Here is a 20,813-nt window from a genome sequence, read left to right on the forward strand (position 1 = left end):
CAATTTCGTCCTCGGTCAGCCCCTCTTTGACAGCTCCAGATTCTCCCCTGTTGATTTTTTTTAGTTGCAGAAGAGGTTAGTCCACAAATATCTGATCCACCAGAAATAACATTTACCACTTTATTATATTTTGGCGAGGCTGGGTTGGGTTGGCTAGTTTTCTCTTTGTTATATGTCTCCTTCCCTTTGTCACTTAGCAGATCCTAAAGTTGTCCTCGTTTCAGAAGATACGCGACCTCCTTTTTAAGGGAGATGCAATCCTTGTTTTTATGGTCGTTTTCTCGATGGAACTCACACCATTTGCTCATGTCCTTCATGGAGTCCGGTCTGTCGCTCCTTTTGGGCCATCTGACGGCTCCACCTATATTTTGAAGGGCGTTGACGACGCCTCCGATATCGACGTTGAAGCCATACTCGGAGATGTCGGGATGATCGGCCCATTCATTCCTGCAACCATTTTTAGTATCATTATATATATTGATTGACATTTTGTACCTGGTTTTGGCGATTGTATAGTTGGTGTCGCCAACTGTTGTTCCTCGGGGTGTACGATCGTCTGTCATTGCTGCCCCCTGTTGGTCGTGGCACCGTCGTCCGGGTTGCTTCGTCCTCCTCGAGGCACATTTGAGCTCAAGCTCTAGATCTGACCTCTTCGAACGTCGCACAGGGATATTTGGTGATTTTCCGATACAACTCCGAATTAGGGATGAGACCTCTTTTGAAGGCTTCGATAGTTGTCTTGACATCACAGTTTTTTATACTAATTTTTTCACAATAGAATTGGTTAAAGTAATCGCGTACCGATTCGGTGGTCTTGGACCAACCGATAAAGATCACTCGTCTGTTTCTCTAGCTGGCGACTGTTGGAGAAATGCTAGTAAAAGGCATTAATCAGGTCGGCGAGACAAGATATGGATCCAGGCGCGATGTTCATGAGCCATTGCTATGCTGCTTCGCCGAGGGTGCCCCCAAAGGATTTGCACATGACAGGTTTGACCAGGTCCCATGGGATGCCGATCTGCCACATCCGCTGATTGTAGACGTTGACGTGCCGGTAGGAGTCAGACGTTCCATCATAGAGGATGGTCCGGATGGGGAGCCATAGCTGGTGCCGGACTGTCTCTCTAGTGATCTATTCGCAGAAAGGTAATGCGGCATACCCGTTGGTACGCTCTGTCTCCACTGGTGTCGGTGCTCCTGGTAGCTTGGTCATTAGTTTCAGCATCAACGAACACTGCTTCTCCATTTTGTTTAGGCGATGGGCCACGGGGCTGGGTGTCGCGCCATCTGGTTCGCCCGTGTCCTCGTCCTCGGACAGGATTAACTCTTCCTCGTCGTTGAACTCAAAAGTCAGCTACTTGGCTTTTGCACCGGTTTTGAAACGGGACTGGTGCTTGTAGCTTTTTGTAGATTCCAGCTCTTTTTTGGAGGTTTTCTACAGAAGCCTTGGAGGACACATTTTCAAATACAAGTTGTTCGTTCTGTGACACGGGCATTTTTTACCTTCTGGCGAGCTAGTTCTGCTTGGGCCTTAGAACAAGCCGCTTGGATTGTTTGAGAGGGGTGTTTCGTGAGGGATTTTTTCATATCTCCGGAAGATATTATGAGAGGGGTGTTTTGTGAAGGATTTTTTCTACGAAAACCTAGTTAATGTTCCCACAGACGGCGCCAAACTGTGTATGCCAAATTTCGTCAACGGGCGACACTTGGCTTGGGTCGACACTAACTAAGCAAATAAGTACAGAAAGCAATAAAGGAGAGACAACATAAGGAGGTGTTGACGCGGAAAACCCAGGAATATGGAGAAAAAACGTGGGTAGCTATAAGGTTACCAATCCACTAATATCCCTAATAATCTAAGTAAAATAAATTTTTTTGAGATAAAAGTACAATAAATGCTTGATAATGGCTAAAACTGAGTAACAATGATGTTGTAGTTCTATAAGACTTGAGAGGTTGAGTGAACGTGTCTCTGGCCTTGCTTTGCCTTGCCTTTCCTTTTATAGGTTACTTCAACGACCGAGTTTGTTAATGAGATCCTGAAAGATTAGGAGGTCGTTCCCCTCAATATCTCCACGTTTCATGTTCGTACGTAACCACTCAACGGGTCTTTTATCTTCTCTTTGACTTAGTCGGATGTCCTGACAGTGCTGGGGCTAAGTCGTTGGCCCATAATCTTAACCTAGCTCTTGGTCTCCTGCACACTGTCGTCCGTCGCTTGGACTCTCATACGACCTGTTCACCCGACGCGTCCTGACTTGTGGGCACGACAATACCTGACGACACGACATGATCAAACGTCAAAGTAGTTAGGTCGTTAGTACATAAAAATGGGATAACAATTATCTTCCACCTTGGGAGAAGCTTTGAATGTCATATTCTTTTCACAAAACATGAGTCTTCTTTCGGTGATTCCATCTCTATTTGATTTCTTACAATGAGCGCGTTAACCGCCTTGATAGATAGTTTCTCCTTATTATGTCCAGTCCGGTGATATTGATCTTGTTTCGACTCATTTGAAATGTGACTGCTTAAATGACTTTCGTAGTATTTCGGCCACAAGTCTGCCATACCAAGGTTGAATTCCAAGCTCGCGCATCTGATTGGAATAGCTCTTGAAGTTTATTCGGCCGCATTACCTGTACACCATTCTTTTTGAAGTCTACCCTCCCAAAGGGCATCTATCTCTCTCTCTCTCTCTCTCTCTCTCTCTCTCTCTCTCTCTCTCTCTCTCTCTCTCTCTCTCTCTCTGTCTCTCTCTCTCTCTCTCTCTCTCTCTCTCTCTCTCTCTGTAGTAAGTGTAGACGCCAACATGTGGCTTCAGGCTAGAAGCGATAAGTTCAGTGATGAAACAAAATATCCACTTGCCAAACGTATTCCTAATCAAGCAACGAACATTCTAAGGGTGACTTACTCATTACCCAAACCCACATTTCCATCTATAGTAATTACTATTTATAGTAGCTGCCATCTAAGTGTCTCTTAAAAATAGTAAACCGTCCAAGATAAATTTACGGGCAGAGTTGCACTCTAACTCAACCCTTAAAAGAGATTGAAAGAGGAAAATTTTAGTTGCATTCCAATTAAACTCCTAAAAGAGATAGAAAAATAATAAATGGAGTTTTAGTGGCATTCCAATTAAATTCCTAAAAACGGACTGAAAACTAGAGTTTGGGTTGAAATAAACTCGAAATAAGGATTAAAAGCGTGCAAAAGAGTGTTAATCCGGAATAAAACCAGATTAAACCAAATTAATGTAGATAAAACGTGTGGAAAACAAAACGTGCACGAGAAAATTCTCGCGCACAGGGCCCTACGCAACAAACAATTCACGCCAAAGTCCACGCGCAAGAAAAGTCCCACGCCCTTATTTTAGTCCAAACTCTAAAGTATATTTGGCGAACAAGCACGTGCACGAATAAAATCTCATGCCTGGAGTTGTGCGCGAGAAAATTCTCGCGCACCAAAAATTTTCAGCAGTTCTCAAACTGCGTACAATCTCTATCTTTAACAGCACTTTTTTACTATAAATAAGACCCTCGATCAACCGAGGGCTTTTAAAATGTACGCTGCAATAAACTTTTTCGCAGGGAACAATTAAATTGTACGCTGCAACAACCCTTTAAAGGGTTTGACCCGCGTTGACCGACTGGTTGTTGAAGCGTATTAATACATGTACGCTGCAACAAGGGGGCTGCAACAGGGGTTTTTTCTACTAGTGTCTTGGGTTTTCGATGGGGACATTTATGGGGATCATGCCGTGTCTTGTGCTGGGATTGTGGGTATCAAACATCGACATAATGTTGTTCGTGATACCCTTTTGGATATTTGCTATCGGTCGGGGATTTCTGCTCGCAAGGAGTTTGATGTTGGGCTGACTAGTGAGGGTGATGGAGCTCTTCGTCCTGCATATATTGCTTTATTCATGGGATGGTGGTCTAGATGTGTGTGTTGACTTGACTGGGTCTTCCCCTATGACGCAATCGGGGTTGTCAGGCTTCGTTCCGGGTCGGGTTGTGGCAGTTGCAGCGCAGCGGAAGCTGGATAAGTATGCGGCACGTTGTAGGGCTTTGGGTTACGGTTTCTTTCCTTTTTCCTTCTCTTCTTTTGGGGAATTAGAGAAAGAGGTTGTTTCTTTGCTGAAGCGAGTCCAGACGTACTCCAGGACTCAAGACATTGGGGCACGGGCAGCTGCCCACATTTTCAGCATGATCGGGTTCGCCATAGCTAGAGGAGTGGGGGCCCAGATTATATCTCGGCTCCCCTCCAATTTCTTGTAGTTCACTTGATCTTTGTAGCTTGGTAAGCTTGTAACGTTTTGGTGATTTCTCATAAAAATAATAATAATAATAATAATAATAATAATGATAATAATAATAACAATAATAAAAAATAAAGTAAATAATTATAATATGAAAAGCTAAAAAATCTTATATTATATTTAAATTAATTGGTTAATTTGAGTTGCTCTTCGGTTCAGATCGGTTTTAGATTTTCGGTTCGGATCAGTTCGGTTTGATTTAAAATTTACAGTAAATTTCGGTTCGGGTTAATTCGGTTTCGGGTGAAGATCGGTTCGGGTACTTCGGTTAGGGTCGTTCGGGTATCGGGTCATTTCAGGTCAAATCACTTACGGGTCGGTTTCGGTTTCGGGTCGGGTCTATTCGGTTTTCGGGTTAATTTCGGGTCGTCGTTTCGAATCAATTTCGGGTTACAGATCGGATCAATGGGGTATGTTTTTCGGGACCGGGTCAGTTTTGCCAGGTCTAAACAAAACAAGATCTCCCATGAATATATTTTGAAACACGTATTAGAAAGAAATTAAAATATTCTCTTCAAATGTAAATAGTAGCGCGCAAGATTCTGAAAGGGACTAATAATCAAGAACGGAGGGAGTATTTATTTTGTACATTCAACAACGAGCCACGTAAATGTGGGAACCTGTACTCACACCACATTTATAATATTTCCAAATGTATCATCAATCAACATAAACATTCAGGAACTTTGAATCATATAAATTACCACCAACTATCACATTTTTTACAAACATAAACCGACTCGATTAATAGCTTAAAATCGATCATAACTATTTTTACACCAAAAAATAATCCAATTATGTAAGACTTTCAATAGCAAGAAACATCCAGAAGAAGAGATCAATGAAGGGTTATTCACACATAATGTTCGGTGAAGTATGTTGCCCACTTGTTCGGTATTTCATCAGTTTGCTCATCGGTGGAAGGCTCTCCCTTCAGTTATATGCAACTAGTCTTATATGCACGCGATGCGTGCAGATATTTAAAAAAACTAAAATATTGTATTAGTGGTATATTACATTTAATCACCTAAAAAAATTATAGGTAAAAAAACATGTTCATATACAACAAAATTTGACTTTCCTAGTCTCATATGCACGCGATGCTTGCGGGGTTATATAAAAGCTTAAAATTGTATCACTGTATTCTAACAAATTAATAATATAATTAATAAATTAAAGACATAAATTCCATATGAATTTGTATCATTTTATTATTGATATACGAAGTAGACTATTATTCTAACAATTTGATATCATGTAAACCCAACATTACAATTGATTTTTACCCAGAACAACACAAGTTGGCCACACAATGGCAATTTGATCCACAACTTGCAGTACACGCATTATCAGTACAATCCGGCATTCCATGGCAGATGCCACCACCTCGTTCTACTCCGATACTTGTATCTCGAAAAAACACTTTGTTAGTTGTCCGTGAGCTCGTACCACTAATACCTGTAAATAAAGCAAAAAATATTAAGCATACTGAAACATTAATATCAGAGACTATCGTTAGTATCAATACAAGTTTATATAAAATGTTTGCCTTCGTGCCAAAAACATATAAAAATAATGTTTGCCTTAATCAAGGGATGCATATATCGTTGTTAAAACTTATAACAAAATGATATATAGCCTGAAATACTTAATGGAAAAAAATGAATTGTATTTAATTGACACCCTCATCATATTGTTTAATTATGAAGATGCTTGGAAGTTGGCCGTTGGCTGATAGTTGTTTCACTTGACTTGTTTGATCAGTAAAAGGTGTTGAATTATTATGTTGGTTGCTTGACTATAGGCTTTCTAAAAAAGTGTTTGGTAAAAATTTTGGTTGTTAGCTACCGGTTGTTTTATACAATATAACTTTTTAGGACATTGACATATTTTATTATTTATAAGAGGGAATTAAAGAATAAGGGGGTATAAATATGATCAGTGTAATGAAAAGCCAACAACCAACATAAAAAATGTAGTGTACGTTATTTGATTTTGGATTTTGGTTGAAATAAAGGTTGACTTTTAAGCCATGTAAAAAGTACTTTACCGAATATATATTGGTTTTTCGACCAAGTGAAAAAAATAAAAGCCAAAAAAAAACTAACTAAAAAGCCAATGAAAAGCTAGATATGAATTAGTAACTTTGACATATACGACAAGATAAACTGAAAAAGGCATTTATCAAATCCTATATTAAGTGGTTGTTTGACCAAAAGAAAAAAATCAAAGCAAAAAAACTAACTAAAAGCGGTTAAAAAGCTAGGTACAAAAACTTTGACACTTACCACAAGATAAAATAACTAGTAGTACTAGCATGATGAGACCCAAAAATAATGTCTTTCCAGCCATTTGATAAGAAGAAACTTTTTAAGGAAGATAGAAAAGTTAGTTATCAACTAGTCTCAATATATGTGTATGTTGTAGAGATATGAGCAAATGGTCAAGTGTTTTGGCTATTTATATACTTGTAATAAAACTAATCCTGATGTTTGTAAATCTCATGTGATTGCCTTCTTATTTTTATTTATTTTTACTAAAGATCCATTTGGATTTATTAAAAGAAAAAAATATAAAAAATTACCTCTTAGGAAGATCACTTAGTGCAATTAAAATATGTATTATAATTTGATTTGATACGCGTAACATTAAAAAGAAAATCAAAATTTAAATCAAAGTAATATCAAAAGAGGTTGAGAGAAAATAATAAAAGTGAAGGTTAGAGTTTTTTTTTAGAATGAAAAAATGAAAGTAAAAAGGGTTGCGTCATGTAAAATCAGGCTGCATTTATCACTCCCCTAATTTTAGTATACATCGGGATAATTTTTATCTAGATTTTGGTAACTCTTAACATGGTTTGATTAACTTTTACAATATGAAAAAAAGTTTGATGGATAAACATTTTAAAAGGATTAATGTTTACCCGGATACATTATTAGTGATTAATGTATAATTTTACTAAAATAAGAAACTTTATCACATAAAAATAGATAACTTATACTCCATTACGTTATAAATTTTTAACTTTTATTGCGATGCTCAAGATTTATTTTACACCAAGTTTAGATAATCATTTTTGAAAATTTATATATAAGACAATATAACTAGAATATTTACCACTATTTGTAAATGTCATATGATTTTCTTTCTATTTTATTAGAAATCCTTTTGGATTTGTTATAACAAAAAACATGATCTCATATATAAAAAAATCCTTTTGGATGTTTTTTTGTAATGGAAAGATACACGAAGGTTAGGATAATCTTCTATAAAAATTGTAACCTACACTAGTAGAAAATATTTATTTCATGCGTCACTTTTACATTCATTTGCTACGATTTTTGCATAACTGCTAATGGAGGACGTGCAAATGAATGAGTATTCATTATAGGCATTTTAAAACGCTGCTAACGAATGATTTATTTCTGACGTCATTTATACAAAACGCCTCATATGAATACACAAAAACGCCTTGTATGAATACGCAAAACGCCTCAAATGTATTCGAAGTTTTCCTTCTTAAACGCCTCAAATTAATATAAAATGAATCAAGTTTAAAATGCCGCAAATAATGTGTATTTTATTAAAAAACTACTCACTCTGTTCTTAAATATTTGTCCCCTTTTGACTTTTGCATTTGTTTCATCTCAATAGTTAAACGTAAATATTTCCAAATACGTACGTTAAAGAAATATAAAAAATTAATATTGTTAAACTACATATTGAGATGAACAAAACTAGACCTGGAAAACGGGTCGTTTGGGTCGGATTCGGGTCGGGTCCATTCGGGTCGGGTCATTTCGGGTTATTTTTTTCTCGGGTCGGTTTCTGGTATGGGTCGGGTCAATTTCGGGTTTCGGGTTAATTCAGTTTTTTATGATCGGGTCGATTCTGGTTCGGGTCTAAATTCCGGGTCAAAATCGGATCGGGTCAATATCGGATCAGGTCGTATCAGATCGGTTCATATCGGATATGATTTTTCGGGTTATATCGGGTTTTTCGGGTTTTACGGGTTGGATCAGATTTTTCGGGTTTCGAGTTTTGATCAGCTTATTTATCTTTAGTTTTGGTGGTCATACATTATTATTGTTTATTTAAAATATTATTATTATTACAAAAAAAATTAAGGGTTTAGACTTAAGCGTATACGGTTTGAAGTTTAATGGTTTATGGTATGAGAGTTATAGTAAACAATAATTTAAAGGTTACATTTTCAAATTTTTACAAGTGATAAAGTAGGCGATTCTAGTCCTAGTTCTACTATTAATTTGCGGTCGAGAAAATGAGACTTGAGACATGTACAAATATAGTACTCCCTAATAAATTATCATGATTTAGTAAACTAAGTACTTAACTAGTATAGAGACCAAACGCTAGGATTACTTCAAGGAAAAAATGTCGTTATAAATGAAATTTATGGTTGCTATTTGATTCTTTTTATTAAGTCGCTTTATTGTATTGTCATTTATCTTCTTTTATGTAATGAAATGAGGACTTGTAATGTGATATACTTAGATAGCCCCCGATTTCAGATCGCAGATATTTGTACCAATATCTTTCATTGGTACTATTTGAAGATTTTCGGGACAGTCTTAGCGTACGATTACCTCCCGCCTCGACTGTATGTGGATGAAATGAATGAGATTCTATGGTTATATAATGCCACAATATTATACAATACACACGGATTTAATTTGTGCATTTATATATTGATATCCAGTTATTGTGTTATAGTGTCATAGTATAATAATAATAATAATAATTCTACATCCACTGGTGTGTCGAATCAGAGACTCTTTTGATCTATCTCTTCAGGCTTGGTACTTGGACGATGGCACTATCGTTAGTGACACTTTGGTGGTTGGAAAGGTCTTGGAGTTGATTTTGGAGGAGGGTCCTCATTTAGGTCTCCATGTTAATATTGAGAAGAAAGAGGTTTTCTGGCCTTCGGAGGACCCACGCAGTCGTCTAGAGGGTGTCTTTCCTTCGGATATTGCTCGTCCTGCGCTTGGTGTTAAGTTGCTTGGTGGTCCAGTCAGTACGGATTCCTCTTTTTGTAAGGAGTTGGTTTCGCAGCGTGTGTCGAAGACTGTTGTGTTGATGGATGCTGTAGCTAAGCTTAATGATCCCTAGTGTGAGTTGTTGCTTCTTCGTGCGTGTAATGGAGTTTCTAAACTCTACTTTGCTATGCGCACTTGTCCGCCTCATCTTTTCGAAGCGGCCCAATTATCTTTTGATGTGGCTCTTCGGGCTTCTTTAGAGCGTATCGTGACTGCTTCGGGACCTGGGTTCGGTGACTGGCAATGGCGTCTTGCCACCTTGCCTTATTCTTATGGAGGATTGGGTGTTTATTCAGCTGGTGATGTTCGGCATTATGTTTTTCTTGCATCCCGTTTGCAGTCTTCTGGTTTGCAGGATTCGCTTCTTCGGATTTCAGGTGTTGATGGTCCGGGACCGGCCTTTGATGATGCTCTTGGTCTTTTTAATAGGAACGTGGAGACCGACCTTATGAGTAGCCCTAGTGAGATCGTTGCCCCCACACTCATGAAGAAATTGGCACACATATATTTCACGAAGGTTACTGCTGATGCGGAATCCGCCTACTCCTTATCTTCACGTCATGTTGCCTTATGGAAATCACAGCAGGGGGATCACTCCTCAGCTTGGTTGCGGGCAGTCCCCATCTCAGGTTTAGGCCAGACTATGAACGGTGAGAATTATCGTTCGATTCTTTGCTATCGGTTGGGTATTCCGTTGTTCCCTGATTCGACGCCGTGTTCTGCTTGCTCTCACTAGTAGAAAAAACCCTTATTGCAGCGGGCTTTTAGACCCCTGTTGCAGCGTACATCGTATGCTGCAACTGGGGGGCCTGCAACAAGTCTGAACTTGTTACAACGTACAATGTTCGCTGCAAAAAGTACTTTTTGCAGCTTACATATGCATGTACGCTGCAACAAGTGTCAAAATTTTGGCAAAATCATTGACTTGTTGCAGCGTACAAAGAAGTGTACGCTGCAAAAAAATCCACTTGTTGCAGGGTACATCTATTTGTACGCTGCAACAAGTCAATATTTTGCCAAATTTTACACCCTTGTTGCAGCGTACATATATATATGTACGCTGCAACAAAGCATTTTTGGCGGGAAAATTCTAATTTTGTTTAGGGATTTGCACCAAATATAGAAACCTGTCATAACAATAATAGAATATCGCAACCTGTATAACAAATATATAAACAATAACTGTCGTTTTGTATACATCCCAAAACCAAAGTGCACGTACTAATATATTTAACAACAATAAAACATTTAATTACAATATGTAGACTTGGATCGCTGAAATGTTTAAGCACGCCCCGCGAAGGAACTCTTCTATATCGGACGCATTTATGTATGTTTCTTGATCAAAATCCGAGTGCCAAACTGAGGCCGCCAATGGGATGGTACTATTATCATATATATCATCAGGCGCCGAAGTCATGATAAACTGCAAGTATTTGCACGACGGGCCAAGACCTTGAATTGCATCGTATGCAAGTCCTGCTTTCTTGCTTTTGGTGGTTGATTCTTGTGTTTTACGATCACAACTACCCACCACCTCTAAGTTGGACTTAGGCTTAGAATTCCACTTCTTTGGATGCGAAATTTCCTATAACGATAGTCAATTAGCATTTGTATTAATCATAAATATATTAGAATGAGTCTTGGAAACTTGAAAATCTCATTTTAGCTCTAAATATGACTTATAACGACCTAATGAGTCTTAAATGTGCATAAATAGGTTCGAATGAGCTTTAGAAACTTAAAACTATGCATATTAGTCATGTAATAAGAATCAAATGAGTCCTTAGGTTCTTTAGTTCAAAGTTGGGAGTGGAAATGTCATTTTAGCTCTAAATATGACCTATAACGACCCAATGAGCCTTAAATGTGCATAAATAGGTTCAAATGAGTTTTAGAAACTTAAAACTATGCATATTAGTCATGTAGTAAGAATCAAATGTATTCTTAGGTTCTTTAGTTCAAAGTTGGGAGCGGAAATGTCATTTTAGCTCTAAATATGACCTATAATGACCCAATGGGCCTTAAATGTGCATAAATAAGTTCAAATGAGTTTTAGAAACTTAAAACTATGCATATTAGTCATGTAATAAGAATCAAATGGGTCCTTAGGTTCTTTAGTTCAAATTTGGGAGCGGAAATGTCATTTTAGCTCTAAATATGACCTATAACGACCCAATGAGCCTTAAATGTGCATAAATAGGTCCATATGAGTTTTAGAAAGTTAAAACTATGCATATTAGTCATGTAATAAGAACAAAAATGTATCCTTAGATTCTTTAGTTCAAAGTTGGGAGCGAAAATGTCATTTTAGCTCCAAATATGATCTATAACGACCCAATGAGGCTTAAATGTTCATAAATAGGTTCGAATGAGTTTTAGAAAGTTAAAACTATGCATATTAGTCATGTAACAAGAATCAAATGAGTCCTTAGGTCCTTTAGTTCAAATTTGGGAGCGGAAATGTCATTTTAGCTCTAAATATGACCTATAACGACCCAATGAGCCTTAAATGTGCATAAATAGGTCCATATGAGTTTTAGAAAGTTAAAACTATGCATATTAGTCATGTAATAAGAACAAAAATGTATCCTTAGATTCTTTAGTTCAAAGTTGGGAGCGAAAATGTCATTTTAGCTCCAAATATGATCTATAACGACCCAATGAGGCTTAAATGTTCATAAATAGGTTCGAATGAGTTTTAGAAAGTTAAAACTATGCATATTAGTCATGTAACAAGAATCAAATGAGTCCTTAGGTCCTTTAGTTCAAAGTTGGGAGAGCAAATGTCATTTTAGCCTAAATATGACCTATAACGACCAAATGAGCCTTAAATGTGCATAAATAGGTTCGAATGAGTTTTAAAAAGTTAAAACTATGCATATTAGTCATGTAATAAGAATCAAATGTATCCTTAGGTTCTTTAGTTCAAAGTTGGGGGCGGAAATGTCATTTTAGCTCTAAATATGACCTATAACGACGCAATGAGCCTTAAATGTGCATAAATAGGTTCGAATGAGTTTTAGAAAGTTAAAACTTGTGAGGCATTCTGACTTACACCCCAATAATGCTTGTCTATGATGTTATAGCCGCCTATGTATTTGTTGAATTGGTCAAGTGGATCCATCCTTACTATTTCATTTGGTTGGTTGGTTGAACTACCCAACGAATTTACCAATGTAATTTTTGTGAGAACCAATTGATTACTGTTCAATTAGTTTATGGAATAAATATTAAAATGCAATTTGTATCTTACAAGATTTTACGTGATACTGTTTTGATACCGATAGTTGTGATGATTTGAGGTCAACCATACAAATAAAAAATAAAAACAACGTTTGTGTTATAAATTATTGCCAACCAAATCACGGTTAGTTTTCAGTTTTTTTTTTTGTTTTGAAAGCCATATGATATGATTTGATCATGAACTGAAAATTAGTTATAACTTATAATAATCATGTTGATTTCGAAAATTGACTTTTTGTGATTTTCATATTTTGTTTTTTGGTTTTTCTAAAAATGGAAATCAAGAAACAAAAAACGAAGGGCCAAAGTATCAAAATTCCAAAACCAGATTCACTGAAAACTCTTATTTCAAGCTCGTTCTAGACTTTACAAGTATTTCTGGTAGGCCACATAACATTGTTGGATGTTGACTAGGTGGTTGACTTGGCTTGTTGACTAACCATACAGTGATACAGGTTCTATATTTATTTCCTCTAGATCATTGCTGATGAAAGTGCAGAAGGAATTGGTAAATTCTAACATGTTTTGCCTAAGTGGCTAAGTTTTTGCATATTGTTAAGACAAGGCAAAACTAGTAACTTACCTGCATAATTTACATGTTTCATCATCGTATGGTAAGAGTTCTCCTTCAGAAACATCCAACTTTGAGCTAATGATCATCAACAGAACTGCAAATACTGCCCAGCTAGTGCCACATGTCTGTGTTGTTCCCATCTCCCCTTTTAGATTGTCAACCTGTCATATATTTTAGTATTGAACCCAAGTTCAAGAAATTAGTTGTTGATCATCTGCCTTTCAGAACCCCCCTCCAAAAACAGGGGTATTTTTTGGCACAAGATCATCTGCAAGTACATCTTTTGTCCCACAGACACACATTGATTTTGAAAAGATATAATCTCTGATACTTGGCAACATCGAAGAAAAAATAAGTATTAAACAAATCTAGAATTTAAATGCAACAGTTCATCACAACATCTTTATTCTGCTATAGAGTCCATGTGACTTATATAAATAAACAAGAAACTGAAGAAACTAGATCAAAATGGAAGATCCAGTGCACATAGCCAACAAAATGAAAACTAGCTTAATATTTACCTAAATTTAGTAGAATCAAATATAGCCCCACTCTTATTTGCACGTTCTATAGTGAACTTTTCAACTGCAACCACACAAAAATGTAATCACTCAACAGTAGTTTACAGAAAAAAGGCATCTATAGCAGCAGTCCAGCAAACTAATATGGGGAAAGACCAAGAGTAACTTACCAAGTTGTTCAATAGTGAAAAATTCATTATCTGTACCATCCCCCCAGCCCAATAGTGATAAGTAGTTTACCATTGTCTGTGGCAGATATCCCATCTCTCGTTTGATACATGCAAGAATGGGATTTTAATGACTGTATCAATCCAGACAATATGCTAGCATTATAAAACTATTTTATTCACCACAAACCTGACCCACTGAAGTTGCACCATGACGCTTTGACAGCTTGCTTCGATCAGGTGCAAGAATCAAAGAGACGTGTGCAAAGTTAGGCATAGGATACCCTAGGGCCTGCAAGTACAGCATGAAATTATTCCAATATTCAGTTTCCTCGAAAGTAGGAACAGATACATGGACATCCTGATCAGAGATCAAGAGAAATTAATAAATGACCCATTAGACATTTAAACATCACCTTGTATATTAAAGCTTGCCTCAGACAAGCGTTTATGGGAACCATGATTTCCCTTTATATTATCATTTATCCAACAGTTCATCAACAAACGGACACACGCCCTAAAACAATAAGCTAATTATATTAGGAAATAGAAAGTAATTTAGAGACATACCAAATCCCCGGCCACCCTGTCCACCTCTTCCTAAACCTCTCCCTTGGCCAAAACCATAAGTATGCGAACTGCATAGTTTACATAACATTCCAATTAGTACATACATATTTTTACTCATGGCTAGACATAAAATAACAACCATAGTACAAATAGAAATAAAGTCTCACTTCTGCCAGTATAAACCAGAATTTTCAACTAAAGCCTTGATCTTGTTGTCCTCGTCAGCTTTGCTTGCAGAAATCAAATCATGTACTGGATTGCTGGAATGTCCTGGTGTTATCTCAGATTCTCAGGGATAGTATCATGTATACTACTCCCGAATTCATCATCCATTATTGAAGGTCCAAACTGAATAAAATAAAATAAAATAAGTCATGAAATATACATGAGAGGTTGTAAGTCTTGTGACGCATATTTAACCATCTGAGTAGTGGATTCATACATCTAAAAATCTTGAAGAATCGGCAGATGTGTTGTTTCTTTTTGCAGGTTGATCATCCTTAGTTTGATTTTCAACTTTTGGCCTACATAAAAAGAAGAAATTCCAGTTCATCAAACAAAGCCACATCTAAACTCACAGTTCTTCAAAATAATGCAACTCGTTCAGAAAATACAATAGACATCCTTGAAGAAGGTAATCAATAGTTTTGCTTTGAACACACCAACACTGGTTATCTTAATAAAACAACAACTACTGATGACAACAAAATAATTCAAGGTAAAAAAGGACAAGGTTGAAACAATACTTTCGGGAAAAATAATTAGCTCATAGTATTCAAAATCTATAAGAAATACCAACACTAGAATTTCATATAGCAGTGAAATTACCAACAAGATGCCAACAGAGAAGCAAGACTAACCTCTGTGCTTAGGTGCTCCATCTCTATAACTACTAGCACTGTAACTGCTGCGATGGTCTGATGATGATGATTCTCGTCCACCATGAGCGAATTCCACCTGAAAGTATAAAAACACCAATGTAAATGATGCAAGAGTTATCAGACAGAAAAAGAAGCACATGTAGACAAGAAGTAGAAACAAGGTTCCAAGAATACCTACCCGCAAAGGATGTCCATCAAAATCATAACCATTTCGACCGTGCACAACATCTTTAGCATCTCATTCATCTTCAAACTGTAAAAGATGGTTAAGAATCAACAATAACAGTCCGACAAATTAGAGAAATAACACAATATTAAACATGTCCAATAAATAACACAATTTGGGCCAATGAACAAACCCTAAAAACGAATTGAACAACGAATTGAAAAAACCCTAAAAACAAATTGAACAAACGAATTGAACCCTAAAAACGAATTGAACAAACCCTAAAAAAGAATTGAAAAAACGCACAAAACCCTAAAAGCGAATTGAACAAACCCTAATTCTTAAAACGAAAATCAGATAAACGAATTGAGCAAACCTAAAAGAGGGGACAGGGAAGATTACTAGCCGCGGCGAAGAGGTTGACGGAAAATAGGACGCGAGCAACTTTCTTTCTTGAAACCACCGGCGCGAGCAAGCTAAGTTTTTCCTTGGAACCACCGGCCGAGCAAGCTAATAGGTGGCGACTGGCGAGGAGGCCAGAACCACCGACGAAGAAGCTAGATTGACGATGAAGGGAAAGGTTTTTTTTTTGAGGGGACTTCGCAGGGAAAGTTAAGGGAGAAGAAGGGAGTTGAGCGCGAGAGATGCTTAATTTGTTTTGAATTAGTTATACAACGAATATTGCAGCAAAATTTGTTTTTACCCGGGTTATTGCAGGGGCTTTAAAATGTACGCTGCAACAAAAACGAGCTATTGCAGGGGGCTTTTAAAATGTACGCTGCAATAAACTTTTTCGCAGGGAACAATTAAATTGTACGCTGCAACAACCCTTTAAAGGGTTTGACCCGCGTTGACCGACTGGTTGTTGAAGCGTATTAATACATGTACGCTGCAACAAGGGGGCTGCAACAGGGGTTTTTTCTACTAGTGTCTTGGGTTTTCGATGGGGACATTTATGGGGATCATGCCGTGTCTTGTGCTGGGATTGTGGGTATCAAACATCGACATAATGTTGTTCGTGATACCCTTTTGGATATTTGCTATCGGTCGGGGATTTCTGCTCGCAAGGAGTTTGATGTTGGGCTGACTAGTGAGGGTGATGGAGCTCTTCGTCCTGCATATATTGCTTTATTCATGGGATGGTGGTCTAGATGTGTGTGTTGACTTGACTGGGTCTTCCCCTATGACGCAATCGGGGTTGTCAGGCTTCGTTCCGGGTCGGGTTGTGGCAGTTGCAGCGCAGCGGAAGCTGGATAAGTATGCGGCACGTTGTAGGGCTTTGGGTTACGGTTTCTTTCCTTTTTCCTTCTCTTCTTTTGGGGAATTAGAGAAAGAGGTTGTTTCTTTGCTGAAGCGAGTCCAGACGTACTCCAGGACTCAAGACATTGGGGCACGGGCAGCTGCCCACATTTTCAGCATGATCGGGTTCGCCATAGCTAGAGGAGTGGGGGCCCAGATTATATCTCGGCTCCCCTCCAATTTCTTGTAGTTCACTTGATCTTTGTAGCTTGGTAAGCTTGTAACGTTTTGGTGATTTCTCATAAAAATAATAATAATAATAATAATAATAATAATGATAATAATAATAACAATAATAAAAAATAAAGTAAATAATTATAATATGAAAAGCTAAAAAATCTTATATTATATTTAAATTAATTGGTTAATTTGAGTTGCTCTTCGGTTCAGATCGGTTTTAGATTTTCGGTTCGGATCAGTTCGGTTTGATTTAAAATTTACAGTAAATTTCGGTTCGGGTTAATTCGGTTTCGGGTGAAGATCGGTTCGGGTACTTCGGTTAGGGTCGTTCGGGTATCGGGTCATTTCAGGTCAAATCACTTACGGGTCGGTTTCGGTTTCGGGTCGGGTCTATTCGGTTTTCGGGTTAATTTCGGGTCGTCGTTTCGAATCAATTTCGGGTTACAGATCGGATCAATGGGGTATGTTTTTCGGGACCGGGTCAGTTTTGCCAGGTCTAAACAAAACAAGATCTCCCATGAATATATTTTGAAACACGTATTAGAAAGAAATTAAAATATTCTCTTCAAATGTAAATAGTAGCGCGCAAGATTCTGAAAGGGACTAATAATCAAGAACGGAGGGAGTATTTATTTTGTACATTCAACAACGAGCCACGTAAATGTGGGAACCTGTACTCACACCACATTTATAATATTTCCAAATGTATCATCAATCAACATAAACATTCAGGAACTTTGAATCATATAAATTACCACCAACTATCACATTTTTTACAAACATAAACCGACTCGATTAATAGCTTAAAATCGATCATAACTATTTTTACACCAAAAAATAATCCAATTATGTAAGACTTTCAATAGCAAGAAACATCCAGAAGAAGAGATCAATGAAGGGTTATTCACACATAATGTTCGGTGAAGTATGTTGCCCACTTGTTCGGTATTTCATCAGTTTGCTCATCGGTGGAAGGCTCTCCCTTCAGTTATATGCAACTAGTCTTATATGCACGCGATGCGTGCAGATATTTAAAAAAACTAAAATATTGTATTAGTGGTATATTACATTTAATCACCTAAAAAAATTATAGGTAAAAAAACATGTTCATATACAACAAAATTTGACTTTCCTAGTCTCATATGCACGCGATGCTTGCGGGGTTATATAAAAGCTTAAAATTGTATCACTGTATTCTAACAAATTAATAATATAATTAATAAATTAAAGACATAAATTCCATATGAATTTGTATCATTTTATTATTGATATACGAAGTAGACTATTATTCTAACAATTTGATATCATGTAAACCCAACATTACAATTGATTTTTACCCAGAACAACACAAGTTGGCCACACAATGGCAATTTGATCCACAACTTGCAGTACACGCATTATCAGTACAATCCGGCATTCCATGGCAGATGCCACCACCTCGTTCTACTCCGATACTTGTATCTCGAAAAAACACTTTGTTAGTTGTCCGTGAGCTCGTACCACTAATACCTGTAAATAAAGCAAAAAATATTAAGCATACTGAAACATTAATATCAGAGACTATCGTTAGTATCAATACAAGTTTATATAAAATGTTTGCCTTCGTGCCAAAAACATATAAAAATAATGTTTGCCTTAATCAAGGGATGCATATATCGTTGTTAAAACTTATAACAAAATGATATATAGCCTGAAATACTTAATGGAAAAAAATGAATTGTATTTAATTGACACCCTCATCATATTGTTTAATTATGAAGATGCTTGGAAGTTGGCCGTTGGCTGATAGTTGTTTCACTTGACTTGTTTGATCAGTAAAAGGTGTTGAATTATTATGTTGGTTGCTTGACTATAGGCTTTCTAAAAAAGTGTTTGGTAAAAATTTTGGTTGTTAGCTACCGGTTGTTTTATACAATATAACTTTTTAGGACATTGACATATTTTATTATTTATAAGAGGGAATTAAAGAATAAGGGGGTATAAATATGATCAGTGTAATGAAAAGCCAACAACCAACATAAAAAATGTAGTGTACGTTATTTGATTTTGGATTTTGGTTGAAATAAAGGTTGACTTTTAAGCCATGTAAAAAGTACTTTACCGAATATATATTGGTTTTTCGACCAAATAAAAAAACTAAAAGCCAAAAAAAAAAACTAACTAAAAAGCCAATGAAAAGCTAGATACGAATTAGTAACTTTGACATATATCACAAGATAAACTGAAAAAGGCATTTATCAAATCCTATATTAATTGGTTGTTTGACCAAAAGAAAAAAATCAAAGCAAAAAAACTAACTAAAAGCGATTAAAAAGCTAGGTACAAAAACTTTGACACTTACCACAAGATAAAATAACTAGTAGTACTAGCATGATGAGACCCAAAAATGAAGTCTTTCCAGCCATTTGATAAGAAGAAACTTTTTAAGGAAGATAGAAAAGTTAGTTATCAACTAGTCTCAATATATGTGTATGTTGTAGAGATATGAGCAAATGGTTAAGTGTTTTGGCTATTTATATACTTGTAATAAAACTAATCCTGATGTTTGTAAATCTCATGTGATTATTCTTATTTTTATTTATTTTTACTAAAGATCCATTTGGATTTATTAAAAGAAAAAAAATTACCTCTTAGAAAAATCACTTAGTGCAATTAAAATATGTATTATAATTTGATTTGATACGCGTAATATTAAAAAGAAAATCAAAATTTAAATCAAAGTAATATCAAAAAAGGTTGAGAGAAAATAATAAAAGTGAAGGTTAGAGTTTTTTTTAGAATGGAAAAATGAAAGTAAAAAGGGTTGCGTCATGTAAAATCAGGCTGTATTTATCACTCCCCTGATTTTAGTATACATCGGGATAATTTTTATCTAGATTTTGGTAACTCTTAACATGGTTTGATTAACTTTTACAAAGTTTGATGGATAAACATTTTAAAAGGATTAATGTTTACCCGGATACATTATTAGTGATTAATGTATAATTTTACTAAAACAAAAAACTTTATCACATAAAAATAGATAACTTATACTCCATTACGTTATAAATTTTTAACTTTTATTGCGATGCGCAATATTTATTTTACACCACGTTTAGATAATCATTTTTGAAAATTTACATATAAGACAATATAGTTAGAATATTTACCACTATTTGTAAATGTCATATGATTTTCTTTCTATTTTATTAGAAATCCTTTTGGATTTGTTATAGCAAAAAACATGATCTCATATATAAAAAAAATCATTTTGGATGTTTTTTTTTTTTGTAATGGAAAGATACACGAAGGTTAGGATAATCTTCTATAAAAATTGTAACCTATACTAGTAGAAAATATTTATTTCATGCGTCACTTTTACATTCATTTGCTACGTTTTTTGCATAACTGCTAATGGAGGACGTGCAAATGAATGAGTATTCATTATAGGCATTTTAAAACGCTGCTAACGAATGATTTATTTCTGACGTCATTTATACAAAACGCCTCATATAAATACACAAAAACGCCTTGAAGAGAAGCACATGACGATTTTTCCTCTAGTGTATCGAGAATAGACACACCCAAATCCGAATTGGATCGATTCAAAATGATACTTTTGATGCATTTCTCTTTTTTTCTGGTCACAAAATACTCGTCATATTAGGTCCCAAAAAGAAAAATGAAGTCTTGCACGGAACCCGGCTTTTTAAATAGACTACGAAAAAAATGGAGTAGATGGGAATTAATTAAAGGGTTGCTCACAATTTCATTACACGATTCCTTGTATCATCGTCACAAGTTACATCATTCAATTCTATATTTATTTTATCAATTAGTTGTCAAAAT

General features: G+C 36.2%; 1 long non-coding RNA gene across 1 annotated transcript; it reads right to left on the bottom strand.

Annotated features, from left to right (window-relative positions):
* Window positions 1–13,226: 13,226 nt before the first annotated feature.
* LOC130467020 (uncharacterized) lies at window positions 13,227–13,969 on the bottom strand. Its single transcript, XR_008927180.1, has 3 exons — window positions 13,893–13,969; window positions 13,723–13,786; window positions 13,227–13,362 (listed from the first exon to the last, which is right to left on the bottom strand). It is a non-coding gene; the product is annotated as an uncharacterized lncRNA (long non-coding RNA).
* Between the last annotated feature and the right edge of the window lie 6,844 nt (window positions 13,970–20,813).

This window comes from Spinacia oleracea, chromosome 2 (genome assembly GCF_020520425.1).
Source record: "Spinacia oleracea cultivar Varoflay chromosome 2, BTI_SOV_V1, whole genome shotgun sequence".
In the NCBI taxonomy this organism is placed as follows: Eukaryota; Viridiplantae; Streptophyta; class Magnoliopsida; order Caryophyllales; family Amaranthaceae; genus Spinacia; species Spinacia oleracea.